The sequence below is a fragment of the Rattus norvegicus genome, chromosome 2 (genome assembly GCF_036323735.1).
Source record: "Rattus norvegicus strain BN/NHsdMcwi chromosome 2, GRCr8, whole genome shotgun sequence".
Lineage (NCBI taxonomy): Eukaryota > Metazoa > Chordata > Mammalia > Rodentia > Muridae > Rattus > Rattus norvegicus.
The window spans coordinates 218,885,090-218,900,251 of NC_086020.1; the positions used below are offsets into that span (position 1 = coordinate 218,885,090).

The 15,162-nt window shown below is 44.8% G+C and overlaps 1 protein-coding gene across 5 annotated transcripts in view; it reads right to left on the reverse strand.

Annotated features, from left to right (window-relative positions):
• The window catches only part of Alpk1 (alpha-kinase 1), a 122,589-nt gene that overhangs the window by 83,665 nt on the left and 23,762 nt on the right, over positions 1 to 15,162 (reverse strand). The window contains exon 2 of one of the 5 annotated variants that reach the window (XM_039104061.2): positions 1,075 to 1,218. The exons of the other annotated variants lie outside the window; for them this stretch is intronic. The gene's annotated coding sequence lies outside the window, so the exon portion shown is untranslated. The remainder of the gene's footprint in view (positions 1 to 1,074; positions 1,219 to 15,162) is intronic. 5 annotated transcript variants of the gene reach the window in all.

Below are 15,162 nucleotides of genomic sequence, written 5' to 3' on the forward strand. Positions count from 1 at the left end.
TGGGGTCTAAGTACTGAAGGCGTTTATAGATTAACCCTGACAGGAGGCAATATATCTCTTCCTAGGAGGCTTCCATATCGTCAGCCGAGAAGTGGGGTCCTTATTTATGAGCACACTGGATCTTTCCCATTGTAATAAATCCATTTGTAACTTTAAGTGAAACATTTTGTTTCACAGGAAGCTGAAGATGCTTGCAAAAAAATTCAATCCCCTCAGCTATGTGTGCCGCCCACTTGTTTTTACTCTGCCGCCCCGCCCCCAGGTTTATCTTGTTCTGACATCACAAAGGGAAAACAATTTCCATCTATAAAAAGCACTTTGCACTCTAAAACCTCCATGTTCCACGTGAGGGGAGATGACTCTGAGGAATGGTAGGCAGCAAGGCCAGAGCTGGCTCATTTCTGGCTGTTTCATATATAATGACCTACCGTATCAAATTTCATTCGAAGTCGATTTCATTCGATTATAATAGTTTTTAGTGCAATGTGCCTGGTTGGTTTTTGTTGTTGTTGTTGTTGTTGTTTTATTGTAGGTGCTAGAGATTCAAAATCAACCCCTCATGCTTTTCCAAGGGAGCATTCTTACCCACTAAGCCAGCCCCTACCCTCCATTCTGAAATTATATTGGTTTTTTTCTGGTCCCTGGTTTTGGTAGTAAACAGCCTTGGATGCCAGCCTGTGCCTATCTGCCTACAAAATACAGTTCCTGCTCCACCCAGTTCTGCAATTAAACCCACACTGTGCACACTTGGAGTATCTACTCTGTGTGTGACGAACAACACATTCTATTTCCAATCAGGGCCCAATTGCCTCCAGCCCTGACACAGAATGCTTTAAGAGTCCTCTGTTGCGGTTGGGGATTTAGCTCAGTGGTAGAGCGCTTGCCTAGGAAGCGCAAGGCCCTGGGTTCGGTCCCCAGCTCCGAAAAAAAGAACCAAAAAAAACTTGTAAAAAAAAAAAAAAAAAAGAGTCCTCTGTTGCAAGGTCCCGTTAGTGTACACTTGGAAATCACTGGGATTTAATGTTATCTTAAGCAAAATACAAACAAAAGGTTAAAGACGTGAAATAATCATACCATATACTTCAAAGCTATCCATACAAGCAAACGAGCATGGTCTCCCCAGAAGCATATTGCTTAGTGACACTGTCCTGGGACATCAGAGGCTGTGACTGATTGAGGAAAGGAGTCAGGTTTTCTCGGACCCAAATGTATGCATGTCTGCAGAAAAACAAAACGGAAACAAAAAAACCAAAACAAAACAAAAAAAAAAAAACCCTCAACAACTGAAAACAAAAATTATGAGCTGTAAAAAGGAAAAAACCTCTCATTTTATCTCCTGTTAACACATTGTTGTCTTTTTTTCAAATATGGAAACGCCTTGTAGTGATCGGAACAGTGAAAGCTTTTGTACTGTTTTCACATCTTTAATATACAATTTGCTGTCTCAGGCAAAGGGACGAAGGGACAACTGCCAGTGGCTACTTCTTGTGGTCTAGGTACTGTTCTGTCCACTTCAGATGCAAAACTGTAAGATTTGCTTTATCCCCACTCTAGAGATGAGAAAATCGAGGGTCGTGAAAGTTAAGTAACTTGCCAAGGTCACACACACTAGAGGGGCTGTATTCAGAATCTCAAATCCACTTTGATCCTGTGGACTTTCAAAGCCGTTTGCCTACCAGCCTACGGCCAGAACAAACCTGAATGTTTCAAAAGATATCAATACCCAGAAAGACAGGATCCATTGAAGTTCTTTGAATTGCTCTCAGACTTGCACTAAAATCACTCTCTATATGCACTCTTCCCACTTTACCGATGAATCAATTTCTACCTACCTTGGTCTTAATCAAAGTAATCAAGTCCCATCATCCCCTCTGTCTATACTAAAAAAAGACAGTTGAAAAGTCAGGAGACTAATTCAATGGGACAGTCCTGCCGTTTTCACACTGAAAGATAATTGCTCACAACTGAATTCTCTCTAGACCTCTACTCCGATAATTCAAGCCAGAACAGCTCTCCTGTCAGCCTCTCAAAGGGCGGGGGCGTCCTGTCCCCTAACAGATAATTACCGATGAGTTACTGCCTCTTACTACGATTTCTCTCCTTCGCTTTCACCTCTTATAAAAGAAGAAACTTTAAAGATTAGGGTTTTTTCCCCCTTCTTCTTCTTCTTCTTTTTCCCCCCTCTAAAGCTGGGTAGACCAACTGGCATGGGCTGTATTAAAATCAGGGAAAAGCTCAGTCAAAAAGCCTTTCGGAAGGCAGACGTTCTTGTTAATATGCACCAACATGAAAGGCTTTCTTTTCATCCTATACAACTACAGTGTGTGTAAATTGCAGGGGGCTCATTGGCATAAATCTCGGCTGCGACCTCTGAGGTAAACTGGATTTACATTACTTTCTGACAAGAATTAAATGAAGGCCTTGTGGATATATGAACAGCCTTCTAGGCTGCAACAGATGGGCATGAATGTGTTCCCTAGGAAAACTATCAGTAACATCTGTGTCCTCCGAATTCTGGTGGTCTCAGCCAATTAACAGGAGGTTGGGGGAGGTGGGGGTTGGGAGGCCACCGCACAGCCCCCAAGCCAAAACCCAGGCAGAAGTGTTTGTGTTTGGAGATGGGATCAGGCTGGCCTGCGGCCTCGAGGTTAGCACTTATTGTCACTATTCAAAATGGGGAATGTGGCTTACAAGCTATTTGTATGCCACAGTGAGGATAATATGATTTTTCTCATTTGACCGGAGGAGATGGCCCTCTCTTGCGGCTGATATCATATTTCGGCGCAATCTCTTTGAGAGTGTTTACTTTTGTCTCCTCCGAGGCAGGCTGATGGTGTTGCTGTCTGCCAGCTTCTGTCGCTCATTTACATGTCACAGAGCAGGTGAACTCTGTGGGCCGAGGCAGCGAGGCAGCGTCGAGGGCGATGCAGAGACCCGTCCCTAAAATAACATGCCTCTTTAGACCAGGCTACCTTCGTCCTCCTCTCACTGATTTCACATGGAAAGCAAAATCAAGGTCTCCGGGTTTAACTGACATCAAGAGAAATTACATACGAGTCCTTCCACCATCATCAGGGGGACCGATGGGTGGCTGTTTGTGACACAGGGCTGTGGATCCTAAATCCTGTTGTCCCGCTGAGCAGAGCTCACAGGTCAATCTCCTGTGTCTGTGAGAGGGAGAAAGAACGCTGGAGAGACCAGAAAGAGGCTATGGTTCCTCTTCAGCCCTTCTCCTTGTCTTCATACCTCAGTTTACTTGTCCAAAGCACACAGGAAGGCGACTGGGGTTGGAGAGCTAAAGGGATTGGGTCTGCAGACAGGTGCACATGCGCTTGCCCCATGTAAGTGGCTACCGGAAGAGGCTGTTCGTGTAGCTCACATCCTGTGCCTCCTGGCCCCACATTAACAATACTGTTTGACGTCCTAAGCTCCCAAATCTGAATTCTGGTTGTACCACTGACTGGGTGTGAGAAACGGGCACATTACTTGGGCTTTCTGAACCTCAGTTTCCTTATGGGTAAACCAGCACTAACCACAGAATCAGTCGGGATGAATTGATGTAACACAGGGAATGGTGTCTGGCACTTCCGGACAAAGCTATGGGATCCCTGGAACATGGGGGAGCATTGAAGACACACTGGTTCCCTTGAAAGACAAAATGTGCATTTTTGGAAATTCAGGGAAGTGATTTTTCCAAAAGAAGCAATTTCCATTACTTTTAGAAGCCCGAAGACATGTTTTAACAACACATGATAAGCATGCTTCTTTTTAAAAAAATTGTTTATTTCTTGTATAGGGTTGCTTGATTTTCATGCATACCAGAAGAGGGCACCAGATCTCACTACAGATGGTTGTAAGCCGCCATATGGGTGCTGAGAATTGAACTCAGGACCTCTGGGAGTGCATCTAGAGCTCTTAACCACTGAGCCATCCCTCTAGCCCCTTACTCTAATATGTTTATACACTGGGGACATAACTTGTCAGCAGCTATGAGGCTTTAGGATTGACCTCCAGCATTGGGAGAAGAAATTACATATTTTCCTTCCTGCATAAGACTTTGAAACTATGACTTGCCAAAATCACCTTACTAACCATGAAAGCCACCTAGGTACTCTGAAATCGTGAGGACTAGTGTACTTGGGACAAGAAAACTGGAATTAAAGCTGTTTGAACTTTTGTTCCCGCAGGAACTGCTCTGTGCTCCGTCTGAAACTGATTATCCTATGTGAAGTTTCTGAAGTGAATGGGGGATGAGTGTGGTACTTCTCATGGAACCTGATTTCTCCTACATCCTGGGTATTGTTCAAGACAGCGATTCCACAGGACTGTGGCTCAGAACAATAAGCGCAAAAGGAAATTAAGAAAGGCAAGGCCTCTGGAAAGAGGGCCTGCTCCCCAAGTAAAGAATGTTTCCCACATTGAAGCTTTTGCTCTCTCCTCCTCTAATATTTTATTTTGAGTTTTTTTCATATTCTGAAAATTTTAAATATACCGTAAAGTTCATAAAATAATGAAGTCCTATTACCCTGTGCATAATACTTGGCCATATATGCGTATTTACATATGTGTGCACGCATGTGTGTAGGTATGAACTATTTGGAAGTAAGTTAAAGATACCACAAAACTTTCTTCTTAAGCCATTCCGAATATTTCTTCCATGGATAAAATGACAATTTTTGCATTAAAACTATCTTTATTACTTACTCCTTTGAGAATTTAAAGTACATTTTCGTGTCTATCCGTTAAGATTTTTACCCTCTTGCTTTCTGCCTTGTATAATCTTCCTTCCATACAATTACGTGAACTTAAGCAAGCTAACCTCCAGCTCGGGGGAGGGGGGAGGATCCTGATGGAAGCCAAATTCTTCATCAACAAGTCTCCCCATCCCTGCACAGTCCCTGTGAGCTGACTTTCCAAATCATGGACGCAGTGGGGCACGACGCGAGATGACTGTCGGCACAAGTTTGGTACAGGGTTTTTTTTCCTCCCCTTATTGAGGTGCAATGTCAAACACTGTTCTGTCTTCTCTGCTGGTGCTGGAATCACTAAGAGCACTGGCAAAGCGGCGGGCGAGGATCTGTTCCTCAGGGACTCAGAGGGGACTGGAAACAAAAGCACCTGTTGTTTGGTTCTTGTGATGACCTTAGAAGTGACCAGTTGGCTGCAGCCCCCCCACTCCTCCTTAGGCTCTTCCCAACACTGCGTCTCACACATCCTCACTGGGTGTAAAAGGAGAATAATTGAGAGGAAGATCAATAAATTTAAAAGCTCTTTAAGGAGAGACATAATGAATTTGGTACAGCACATATTTTTAGATCAAAGATGCCTTTGAAGTAGCGAAGCCCTGACCCTCGGGAAGCACTTCCTCTCCCTCGCCCACAGTGCTTGTTGTCAAATAAAATGGAAGTTAAGGAAATTATCTTTATCTGAAAATGGCCAAAAGAAGCCATCACCTAGTGACAGCCTTGTCACAAGTGACAATTGGGGAGATTGTCAGGAAGGCAAGGCCTAGCAAGCAGCGGAGTGGGCTCACTGTTTGCACTAATCTGGCCATGCAGCCCCCCACACACAATCCCAGTCAGCTTGCTGTGTGAAACAGCTACGGCTTTGTCGGAGCCCACAGAGAGTGGAGAGTGCGTTCTTTCATGAATATGTATTGCCGTCCCCCTGTGTCCACAGACAAACCCTTCAAAACTTTGATAAACACACACACACACACACACACACACACACACACACACACACACACACACTCCATTTCTAACCAACAAAAAAACCAAGGGAGTCTAAGCTCCTCAGTCAAGTGCAGCGAAATGATCATAGCTAATGAAAGCTCACGCATTAAAAATCGAGCCAGGGGCTCTGGGCTCCATGTGTTTGCTAGGTCTGTATTTCCCAGCCATTGCGAGGAAGTCTTCATGGGGGTTGGGGGTTCAATCTCCGGGAGCCCTGTGCATGTTGCAAAGATGATGTATGTGGCTGCGTGGCTTGTAATCACGCTGTAGCGGTGAATTAATTCACCTTGGCCATGCCAGATAGGTCCTGAAACTGAAAAACCAAACTGAAAGAAACTGAGGAAGGTGTCTTCCAGCCCCGAGCCCATAGCCACTTTTAAGGAACTGCGGATCTCAAATCTGAAAGAGTAGAGACCTGATCTGGAAAGTTACGATTGTAGCACTTCCCAACACTGAGCAGAGGGACACTGGGCAGGCAAAAAAGAATAGTGGAAAAAATTCTAAAGTGAAGTTGGGCAAGAATGTGCTGTCCGTGAGCCTTTGTGTTCCTACTTTAAAAAAAAAAAAATCCACGTTATAGCTATGACTTTCTGCAAGGATCAATCATTTCAGGCCTGTGGGCAGACAGAAGTAGTTAGTTTTTGAATGACTGTCTATAAACGGGCTGTGACCTTCAGTTTACACTGGAGTTGAATTGACCTCAAACAGGACTGCACATGTATTTATCTTAGTCTGTTATCTAAGCAGACATGTAAGGGGGGAACCAGCCCTTCTGATATGATAAAGTTTGCTTTCCCACTGTGGGAGGGTGAGGCTGAGTTTGGAGGGGATTTGGTGTTTGCCTCACACATTACCATTTCATTAGCATATTCGGCTCGACGTGAAATCCAGCTTTGAATGCTCTCAGCGCGCTGGGCTAATCCTCTTTAAAGAGCTACAGGCGATATTACATGTGGCCAGAGCAGCAGCCATGCCTTCGCTGCCTCACTTTGAAGACCGTGAACAGAGTCCTCTTGTGCGGCTGTCTGTATGGCCCCATAAACTGCTGCTCTCTGTGCTGTGAGACCCTTCTGTTTGCTTCAAGGAGAATTATGAGGCCAAAATCCACGCCACATTCTGAAGGCCGCACAGCTCTTGAAGGGGAGATACTACGCTGCCTTCACTTTCCCCTAAGTGTCCGTCCACACTCTTTTCAACCAAGATTAAAATGAACTAGATCCAAGCATTTTGGGTGCTTTGATTAGGATCAAGTGCTAACCACATCTTCTAACTGGGGAATGTGTTCTTGAATAAGCAGGAGAGCCCGGCCTACTGATGTCACCGGCCTCTCTCCCTGGACTCTCATCTTTATTGGGTAGCACTCAGCTTCTATGCAGTTTGTAGGTAGCTCACTGTGCCACAAGACAGCTGAGCTGCCGGCAGCCAGGGAAACAACGCAGGGACAACAGAACAGACTAGAGTCTGTACAGTGTTGCAGAAAACACACCAGGTGCTTTGCTCGCTTGCTTGCTTGCTTGTTGAGATGAAAGCAAAGAAAAAAGCCCGGTAAGATGGATAAGCAAAAGGTGTTTGCTGCTAACCCTGAAGACCAGAGTAGAAGGGGATATTGGATTCTTACAAGATGTCCTCTGATGTCACTTTGATAAACACACACACCACACACACACACACACACACACACAATCTCTCATATACATATATACAGACCATATACAACCATACATCACACACACATTACATGCCTTACATACATACACATACAACACACACCATATACTACACATATTCCACATATACACATAAATACACCACACACTACATATCTTACATACATACATACACCCACACACGACACACATACAACACACACATACAATCTCTCATATACACACACCCCACACACACCACATTCACCACACACACACCACGCACACACACACACACCACACACAATCTCTCATATACACATATACAGACCACACACAATCCAACATCACACACACACACACACACACTACATACCTTACATATATACACACACATCACATATACACATACATACACCATACACATACAATCTCTCATATACACACACCACACACACACACCACACACAAAACACTACACATACATCATATACTACAGACACACACACACACACACACCACACCACACACAATCTCTCATACACACATATACAGACCACACACATCCATACATCACACACACTACATACCTTACATACATACACACACATACCACACACCATACACTATATACATACCACATATACATATAAACATACCACATACACTACAAACACACCACATATACACATACACGCACCACACACACACACACACACCACATATACCACACACACACACAAATTCACAAGATGCTCCCTTAATATTTAGACTGTATAAAAACAAGACAGTCCTGTATCATAAAGAAAGCCGGCTATGTTTTCCTTATTTGTGATAACTAACTTGTAAATATATAATTGGTTATAAAATTACTGGCTTGCAATTTTGAAAATTACTGTGTCAACTGATACCAAAGGTCTGTTACACTAATCACATGATTTCCTTAAAGTCCGCCCCGTAATTCTGCGGCTGCAGCACAAGTGACCCTTCGATTTCCATGCCACACGATGTAGTTATTATGAGTTCCTAACCCTCCTCATCACATTTGCCTCTAGGCCAGAAACTCAGATCTAGATTTTGTGTTCCAAGCACTTTTGACTTGGACAGCCTTATAGAAAACATCTGACTCTGACTCTTTATTCTTCCCCATGGTCCAGTAGCTCCAAGCACGTCTGAGCCCTCCAGGGAGGAGGACTTCAAATATTTCAAAGTGCATGAAGCTTGCTGGGTGGCAGTGGCAGGCACCTTTAACCCCATCACTCAGATGGCGGGAGGCAGAAGCTGGCTGATCTCTGAGTTTGAGGCCATCCTGGTCTACAGCATGAGTTCCAGGACAGCCAGGGCATATACATATACCTAAATATATATGCAAATGAGTTCGTGTGTGTTTGCGTGTGTGTGTGTGTGTGTGTGTGTGTGTGTAAAATATGCAACAGGTTTCTATACAGAGAAGCCCTGTCTTGAGAAAACAAAGAAAAAGCACGTGTAGCTTCGAGCACATTTCAATAGTGTTAGGTATTGACTGTGGCCATTGCTCTATAAGCACTGCCAGGGGGCACAGGAAAGCAGCCGGGGCTAAGACTAAACAGACTCCCTGTCTAGCGCACACTTGTCATCCACTCTCCTGAGGTGACCATGAGGCAGGAGAACATTGACAACTATATTACTGATCTCTGAGCCCACTTTGCACCTTGAGAAATGCACCAGAAACTCAGCCTTGTGGGCATGGGAGCTGCGTCCTGTGGTGAGGCAGAGGTGTCCTCTCTGGTAGATGTAATCACTCCCTGCAGTGCCGCCCACTCCAGAGGTTCTGTGAGAGACCCAGATAGCAAGTCACTTCCCCTTCTGGGGGCTCTCCTGAGTCTGGGCTGCTTGGAAGGCCATCAGCTAGAGTTTCCAACGATGGCTTTGGCCTGATGATGTGTTTGTATCAACTTCCTCTTACACACAAGGCATAAGAAATGAATAGTTGGGCATCTATTCAAGAAAAGTTACTCAGAAAATGACCTCAGAGGATAGTTACATTTAACAATAAAAAAGACACAAAATAGTTCACTAATCAAAATTATTTCTAAAGTATACCCCTACGATGTAATATAAATATATGTATAAGTGTGTGTTTAAAATACGCTACTAGTGAACTGTATTAAAATTAATACTATAGCAGGCTCAAAGGAAATTTTATGCGTTCACAAGAGGAAAAAAAACTTAGACTCGTGTGTAAAAGCATTATGATATTAATAGGTAACTAAAATGTTATAATCAAGTCAGTTGGAAATATCAACGCTCCCTAGACCCCACTCTCTTGTTTTTCAATACGTTTCTGTACTAAACTCGACAACCAAACTATATTCAGATGAAAAGTCATAGCTTCATGGTCTCTAATACTGAAAGTGAATAAGTTTAAAATCAGCCCTCATTGCAAAGCAGTAGAAAGAGAACCACAGGCAACAGCCAGGGGACACGATCACAAAATAATGACATAAACCAATAGACAAACAAAACTCCCGTGGGCCTGACCTCCATGGTGGTGTGCTAGCCTTGTGTGCAGGAAGCCCACTGCTGGCCCTGAGTAGACAGGGTGGTGGCACACGTGTACAGTACCCGGATAGAGAGGCAGAAGGACCAAAGGCTGCAGGTCATCCTGGGCTACATAGCATGTTCAAGGAGGGCCAGCCTGAGCTACATGAGACCATATTCGGGGGAAAATACTATGAAAAAAAATCTAATTAAATCTCATGAAGTATATGTATGTTTTTTGGAAGAATTTGAGAGACTATTAAAACTGGTTGAAGAAGAAAAATAACCTGTGATCTAATGAAGAACTTGTCATTTGTCGAGTTGATGTCTCCTGTAGGAGGAGAACAGGAAGTTCTGCCTCCTGTTTTAGAAATGTGTTACTTTTCAAGATATTTAGACCACACATTTATTTTCCTGTGTCTGTGATTAAAATAACTCAACAGAAGCAAGAGTTTTCTGACTCACAGTTCAAGGCGTAGCTCGTCGTGATGGGATGTTGAGGCACCAGGAACTGGAAGCTGCTGCTTACACGGCACGGGCAGTCAAGAACCAGATGCTTACACGGCACGGGCAGTCAGCCAGAAAGCAATGCTCGCTCGAGCTCAGTCGGCCCTCTCCACGGGTCCTGTCCCAGATCCCCTACCCAGGGAGTAGTCTTGCCTACAGTTAAGGTGGGCCCTCTCACAGCAATTCATGGAACCAAGATACTCCTCACCAGGTACGCCCTGAGGTCCTTCGGAGCCTGTCACATTCACAGTGAACACCAACAATCACAGGTGTCTGTGGTAACTCAGGTTACACTTAGCAGTGACCATGCTTAATGAAGTCAAGAGCCAGAAATTTAGTAGAATGTAGAACACACACACACACACACACACACACACACACACACCACACATACACACACATACACACCACACACATACCACACAGACACATAGACACACACATACACACACACACACACCACACAGACACATAGACAAACATACACAGACACACACACCACACACATACACACACACCACATACACACACCACACACACACCACACACACACACCACACACACACACATACACATACACACACCACACAGACACATAGACAAACATACACAGACACACACACCACACACATACACACACACCACACAGACACATAGACAAACATACACAGACACACACACCACACACATACACACACACCACACAGAGACATAGACAAACATACACATACACACACACACACACCACACAGACACACACATACACACACACACAGCACACAGACACATAGACAAACATAGACATACACACACCACACACATACACACACACCACATACACACACCACACACATACACACCACACACACACACACACACACACACACCACAGAGACACAGACAAACATACACATACACACACACCACACAGACACACACATACACACACACACACCACAGACACATAGACAAACATACACACACACAGACACACCACACAGACACACACATACACACACACCACACACACACACCACACCACACACACACACACACACACACGCACACACATGCGTGCATGCCGGATTTGGGAATGCATGTTTCTCAGAACGGTCTTTTTTTGCAGCCTTTCACTAATGCACTACATTCCCATTCCTTATATCCCCACCAGCACCATAAAGGAAGATGGCGGCTGGGCCTTTAAATCTGGAATGGAGGACCACAACACTGCTGCTGTAATACACTGCAGACAGACTCTCTTTGGAATTAAGAGGCTATCAAAGAGGTAGGAGCCAGGAGGCTGCCCCAGGCTACTTGGACAGGGCTGTATAGTGGCAGAGTCAGGTCAGTAATCAGAGTGGTTTGACCCACAGGGATCTTCTGCCTCAGCTAAAATGGAAATGCAGCCACTAAGATCTACTTGAGCTAAAAGTCCCCACCTGGCGGACGGGAGTGAGACTAGTGTGAGCACAGGGAAGATTCAGAACCTCTTACTTTCTCCCACAGCCGATGCTATTGTTGGAATCCTTTCCACACAACTCAACCAGGCTAAAGACATAAGGTAGTGCAGGGGTACAACTCCATGAGGTACTCACCCGGTGTGTTCAAGCCTAGAACCTTATTTTAAGGCGGTTGCTCAGTAAATGGAGGTGGGAACTGAACCCACGTCGAGGTGGTCATTCCAGCTTTAGGCTGTGCTGTTTTCCAAATCCAAACGTGGGGTTATAGGAGGCCTGTCTAGATAGAGCTCCCGGCCCATGGTATATATCATTTAGGACATGAGGACCCTAAGCATCTTGCTTTTCTTCCACCCGACATCTCTGAAATCATGTCACTGGTGATGATAAAAATCAACGAGCCTGCTAGCAGGAAGTGTCAAGTTCAGATTGATAAACGAGATGTCAGGATCAGAAAGGAGCCCCCCAAACAAATCCACTGGGCAATTATGTGAGTCTAGAGATCTGAGGCAAGTGTTGTGCAAAATAGTTCTCGTAAAGTTGGGGGAGGAAATAGGTATAGAGATTTGGTGAGTTTCCACCAAAATGATATAGCCAGGGTGATACTGCCCAGCTCCACTACAAACCGTGAGCTTTGGATGTGTGAGGAAGACCCACAAAGATGACTCAGCTTAAAGGATAAACCACTTAGATGTTGTGAGGACGCTAGAAATATAGTAGAATGTAGAAGACACACACACACACACACACACACACACACACATACATGCACACGCATGCGTGCACGCCGGATTTGGGAATGCATGTTTCTCGGAATGTTCTGTTCTTGCAGCCTTTCACTAATGCACTACATTCCCATTCCTTATATCCCCAATGTTTGTGGTGGGCCTGGGCATATATGGAGCTAATGAAATTCTGATATAAAATGACCCAGTACGGCCCTAAGAGCTGAGAGTAAACCCTTGTCTCCTTGGAAAACAACTGCTTCCCTTGAGAAAAATCCACTGGTGTCTGTGACTAGGTCCTGATCTCCGGCAGTGAACTGCTGTGCCTGGAAACTGAGAGGTCCCTCTGAGGGACATGATATTTGACACAGGAGCTCCACACCATCACACGGAGTGTCATACACAAAGCCAGACTTCAGAGTACCAGAGGCATGCAGTGGTTTCTTAGATACTGGCTTAAGTTCCCATGGCACCCAGTCCCACAACAATGCCACCTCTGCCCACATCTACAGCCTCCCAGAGACTGCTTTCTGGTCAGAGAAGATCTTAGACTGATTTTTCCTGGTTCATAAACTATCTCCCATAAGTGAACTGATACAGCATAAAAGCCTTTCCTAGTACTGTCAGTGAAGGGTGAGGTGACTTTCCCAGTGATGGCAATTTTGATCCATTAATCTAATTATATATTTTGCCCCAAAGGGAAAATACCCACAGTGCTGATTCATACAATCCTAAGCTTTGGTGATAGGATAAAGAGGCTGGAGGGAAGAGCCTGAAAGATTGGTGGCAAGAAGGCCTGGGGAGGTGCGTGCTGACCCTTCTCTTCCTCAACAAGAAGACTAAAATGCTATAGAGTTCTCACTGGGAGGGTGGAGGGAGTGTAACAGAGTTTCAACTCAGGGCCTCATGCTGATTAGGCAAACATTCTATCACTTTATACTTTGCAATTTAGTAAATTATAAATCCAGCCTCACGGTCAGTTGCAAAATCATGAACTATTGCCAGTGTCTGCACTTTCTTGCTCCTGCAGTGGTGTGCAGTTTCGAACATGAGTTCTGTTCCCCAACTCCCTGATGTCTTTTGCTTTACATGGGCTCCACGGATACTTATTAACTCTATAGTGTAGTCCAGAGTCACACATACATAGCATTCACAGGACTGTTCTTACTCGTCTTTTTTAATTATCTCATAAGTAAGTTCTTGCTAGAGATCATTTCTAAGAGGATATGCACATCTCAGACAAATGGACACACTTCCTCCGCAAGCTGATGAGGGCTGTGTGCTCCGGCACGCTTCCCTTTTAACTTGCTTGTCAGAAAGCTGGCATTTCTGGTTATTCTTGTCGTGTGGATCTGTTCACCTCCCCTCCCAGGGTATCAGTTCCTTCCTAAAGAGCTTACTGTACAAGTTTCTTTTCCTCTTATGTTTGTGTGTGTGTGTGTGTGTGTGTGTGTGTGTGTTCGCACGTGATGTTCATGCATGTGTGTGGGCATACAGATGTGTGACTGCTGGTTGCTCTGCACCTCGTTCATCAAAGCAGAATCTCTCAATCAAACTCAGAGCTCACCCACTCAGCTAGTCCAGCTAGTGAGCCTGCTCGACTTTGTCTCTATCTTCTGAGAGCGGGATTTATGGGTGGGCAGCTTTGCCCATCATGCTATTTACGTGCGGTCTGTTTATGAGGATCTGAACTCAGGTCTTCACACTTGTGCAGCAAACACTTTAAAGACAGAGCCATCTCCCCAGTCCCTACCGCCCAAGCTTCCACATTAGTCTCTCTCCACTTATTGAAGTACATTTTAATAGTGCATACCACGCTCATTCCTTTATACCAGGAACTACATAACTACTACATAAGCAAATACATAATCCTTGCCTTTAGTGAGTCCATCGCTCACTTGGCGGTTCTGCCACACAATAGCTAGTCTTTATTAAGTGCTTGCCATAGGTAGACACTTCAGTCCTGACCTGCATGTATATGAGTCCTGTGTCCTTGAACACTGTTTTTTTTAATTTTTATTATATATTTGTTTACTTACATTTCAAAAGTTATTCCCCTTCCCAGTTTTCTGTCCATAAGCCCCCATTCTCTCCCCTCCCCCTCCCCCATAAGGTATTCCCCCTATTGCTCTCCCCCATATTCCCCTGCACTGCGGGGTCCAACCTTGGCCAGACCAAGGGCTTCCCCTTCCACTGGTGCCCCAACAAGGCTATTCTCTGCTACATATGCAGTTGGAACCCTGGGTCAGTCCATGTACAGTCTTTCAGTAGTGGTTTAGTCCCTGGAAGCTCTGGTTGGTTGGCATTGTTGTTCTTATGGGGTTGCAAGCTCCTCCAACTCTTTCAATCCTTCCTCTAATTCCCCCCAAGGGGGTCTCATTCTCAGTTCAGTGGTTTGCTGCTAGCATTGACCTCTGTATTGGACATGCTCTGGGTGTGTCTCTCAGGAGAGATCTATATCCCGTTCCTTTCAGCATGCATTTTTTAGCTTCATCAATCTTATCTAGTTTTGGTGGCTGTATATATATGGGCCACATGTGGGTCAGGCTCTGAATGGCCGTTCCTTGAGTCA